Genomic DNA, 4374 nt, shown 5'->3' with positions numbered 1-4374 from the left:
GTTAAAAAAAAAAAAGTCACATATGACTTTGGGCTCATCAGTACTTAATACCTATCAATAGGTATTTTATGCTCAGCAACACAGAATTGCCATTGACATATATAATGTCTGAAGGCAACATTTAAAAAAACTAAGAAGATAAATTAAAAGAAACTGATGGAAGTGGAGAGATTATTACTTCTATCTTCACATCTAACAGAGTTTGCAAGGAGTGCTTATGACTGGGTCACTGTTACATGCAGCACCATATTCTGGATAGCTCCTTTTTTCAGTGGAACCTTCCATGCGTTAAAGAATGTTTCAAAGATGCCATGAGACAACGGACATGGACTCCTACCAGAAAAAAGTGAGCAGCTCTACAGAATTTTAATGCTGTACCTTGTAAACCATCTTGTCATGTAATTCAGCACATGAAGCCTAGCACAACAACCAAGAAGGCATTTCCGATTGCCAATTAACATAACATAGCACCTTGATATTCTCTAGCCAGTGGCAGTATCTCAACAGAGTCCATCAGCATTTCGTTGTACAAACCTGAGGTCTGTTTAAGTGTTAAAGCACACACAAGAATCGTGAAAATTATTATCGGAGATCACAGAAAGCAGGCAGACCATCACTAGCATTACAGCAGGAAAGTGCGTGCCTGTTAAGAGTCTCTCAACAGGCTCAGCACTTGAAATGGGCTGGCAGGCAGCCAGAAACAACACATACTATTTCCCTACAAACCACATAGATATAAATGTCCTCACTGTGATGAGCACTGGAGTTTCCCTTAGCATCAGCTAGATGATTTACATAAGCAGTTGCTCACTGGTTTGAGAAATACAGTGTATAACAGCAGATTATGGCATAGTGCTCACAAGCACTTTTTCCCCAACAGGAATATGGTTGAAAACACGGTTGTCAAAATCCTAGGGGCAACCTTGCTATTAGCATTTCAGCAGCTCTTACATTTGGGGAACTACCACACATACCGAGGAGCGTATTGACTCAACGCACCTTTGTTGCAATGCACTGGTCCTTTTTGCATCATCATCGCCTGCAGCTCAGCCTAGAGCTGGCTTCTGAGGGGTGCGTATGAACATCGGCCGCGATTCAACGCGTTTTGGTCTGCAGCGTGTGGCTGAGCATAACAAAAAATGAGCAGATCCGTCAGCCACACGCGCGCTCCAGAGGGCGAACCCCGGCCCTGCCTCCGGTGCGCGTTTTCCACCTCTGCGCTCGCGAAGGGCAAAATCTCAAGCCCACCCAGCAGAGCGGGGAAACTGCTCAGCCGCCGCAGCGAGTTTGGGGCGGACCTCGCCACAGCTTGAGGGCGGCCGGGCCACGCCGCCCCGCCGCGGCCAGGCGGCTCCGCCCGCGCGCCGGGGACCCCCGGTCCGCCGCCGCCGCCGCCAGTCGCCCCTGCCTCCGCCGCCCCCGCCGCCCCCGGCCCCGCCGCTGCCGCCCGCACCCTACCTCCGCCCGCCGCGCTGCTCCGCGCCGCTCCGCGCCCGGGGGCGCCCGGCGCGGCGGGAGGGAGGGAGGGGAAGCCGGCGGCTCCCTGGTTACCGAGCACAACAAGCCGCCGCCGCCGCCGGCCCGCGATGAGGAAGCAGGTGCGGGGGTGGCGGGAGGGGGAGGACAGGGCGGTGTGTGTGTGTGTGTGTGAGCGGTGTGTGTGTATGAGCGGGGTGCGAGTGCGTGCGCGCTGCGCCCTGCCCTTGCGGCGCCTCGCGGGCCACGGCCGCCCTGTCACATCTCCCCCCGCCCCCGCCCCGCCCCGCGGCCGCCGCAGGGCCCCGGGAGGCGGCGGCAGGCGGGGCGGGATGGGATGGGCCGGGCCGGGGCGGAGCGGGCGCCCTGGCCGCGGTGCGGCGGCGGCGGCGTGTGCTCCAGCCGTGTCCGAGGGTGGCCGTGTCGCGGTGTCGCTGCTCATGGTATTTCCGCCGCAACGATGATCGCTGCCGTCCTGGCATTACCGGGCACGCTGTAGGGCATCCCCTCGGTGCGGGTCCGCAGCAGCGCGCCGAGCCGCGGCAGTGCGAGCAAACCGGGCCGCGGGGGCTTACATAACCGCGGCGGGGCCCCGCGACCGCCCTGCCCGCCGCGGCGCTGCGCCCGCGCTGCCCGCGCTGCCCGCGCAGCAGCTCCTGTGCCGCCGCTGTGAAACGCGGCTGTGTCTGCGCGAAAGCCACTGCACAGACCTGGCTATGGGTTTTTTTCCTTTCTCCTATTATATTATTGTAGGTAAGGCTGGGTTCGTGCAAGAGAGGCATAGGAGAGCTGCGCTGTCCTCCTTCTCAGGAGCACACGCTTCTCTGCTCGGTATCCCTGCGAGAGCAAAACGCTCGTATGGGGCTGGAGTGGAGAATTTGGGCGGAACAGTGCCAATGTACCTCTTAGTTTTCATCGTTTCTGGCAGTACCGCAGTGATTCTGCAACGCTTGAGTGCAGGGTGTTTGCTGAGTGTGTGGAGGGTGTTTCTGGAGTGCCTGAGTTAGGCAGCAGAGATATTACTCAGCATCCTCCCTTCCTTTAGCACTAGTCGTGTTAACGTTAGCATTACCCTTGTAATAGGAACATTGTCACCTGCGCAGTCTCTCCCAACATAATACACTGTCAGTGCAATGCAGTTTACGCTCCTGGATCCAGCATATTGTGTGCAAAAATCGGACATCCTGGGAGCTACAGCAAGGATTCTTGTGAAACTCTAGGGTATATGTATTTAGGTCAGCTCCAGCCATCCACAAAAATTGTCTCTTCCTGACAATGAGTGCAGTCAGACATATTGGCCCTGAAATTTTCCTCATTTGCTTTTTTTTTTTTTTTTTTTTGTGCAGGAGGGCCACCACAAAGCCTTTTTCATCTGACACTTTCTTCTCTCTGTTGATTGTCCTGCTTCTTTGTTTTACCCTAGGCTGGTTGCAGCATCAAAGATGGCAAAGGAGGTGGATGCTGACATGATTTTGAGTTTCCCCTTTCCACACACATCTTTTCGCTGAAGAAATGCCTCATTTTGCTGTCTCTTTCAGAAAGTATTTTATTTTAGCTTCCTAGGTTGAGAGTGTCAGTGTTAATATGAGAGACAACATCTTTTTCACTACAAAAGTTTCGACTTTATATAATAATACCATTTGAAGCAATTTAACAAATAAAAGCACTTGTTAGAATAAGCTTCCTTCACTCTCAATTGTAGCACCGTATACTGCTTTAAAAGTTCAGCTAAAACGACTGAGGTGTGTTCTGCTTGTCAGTTGTACCAGGAAACCCACAGAAAATTTACTGATTTCTGTGTAGTTACTCTGAGTTTAACACACAGAAAAGAAAATTTAGCTTCTTATTTAAATCTCTTCCTCATCATATGTTATACAAGAATATAATGTCACTCTTAATTCTTCCTATTTGTTCCTATATAAAATCTCAGCTCCAGCTGTGGAGAAACCTGGAGGCCACCTTGTAAGAAAAATGTATTCCAAACTATAGCCTGTAGCCTTTGAAAGTTTCACTACACTTACTTACCCAGATTTTTTGCAGAAAAAAAAAATCTTCAATATCCTAGGGAACTGGCACTACAATTTGTTATCATCTCTTTTGTTATCTTGCTTTTAATTGTTAAAAATCACAAACTAAAAGTGTGTTGTTAGTAGCATGTTTGTCAGTAGCACTTCTAGAAGGAAATGAGATTACATTTGCTAATATAAAGGAATTCTGAAAAGGGGTCACCTAACTTTACATGCATACTCTCTCATCATGACTGGGAATTTTTGAAAAGGAAAAGTCAGAAACATGTTCAGATATTTTTATTTGTTTAAAATTAACACCATCCTTACTCTAAACATATTGTTGATAGTTGATACAGTTGATTCCACTATGATGTTAAACATGCTTAAAGTTAAATGGCTGTCCTAAATAAGGATTCTTTGCTAGATGTAAGCATTGGTTAGGGTGAGAATAAAATATTACTTCCACTGTAGAGAAAAGAAAAAAAGAGAAAAAGAAGCTACAAAAAGAGCTGCTTTTGGTAGAGGCCCCAGAGGCCTCTACCATTTCCAAAGCAAATTATTTAGTGTGCAGCATACTTCCAAGAGCCGTCAGGTAAGAAGTTCTCTGCTAAGGACAAATCACAGCCAGACAGACTGCTCTGGTGGACAAATCCAGCCATGTGCTGAAGGGTAGTACCCATCCCCTAACAAACTTAACTCCTGAGTACTCTGGGAAAGTACTACACACTGCAAGGAAATACAGCCTGCATCATAAATGAAGCTGATGACATAGTACACAGAATTTCTTGGTTCTGTATAACAAAAGACAGCGTTATTGAACACTACAGCTTTTGCTGAGATGTAAGATCTTTGTCATGGAAGATTTCAGGGCGATCTCCCTAAGAATAGC

The sequence above is a fragment of the Dromaius novaehollandiae genome, chromosome 3 (assembly GCF_036370855.1).
Source record: "Dromaius novaehollandiae isolate bDroNov1 chromosome 3, bDroNov1.hap1, whole genome shotgun sequence".
Taxonomy (NCBI): Eukaryota; Metazoa; Chordata; class Aves; order Casuariiformes; family Dromaiidae; genus Dromaius; species Dromaius novaehollandiae.
Note: the sequence above shows the minus strand (reverse complement) of the source record.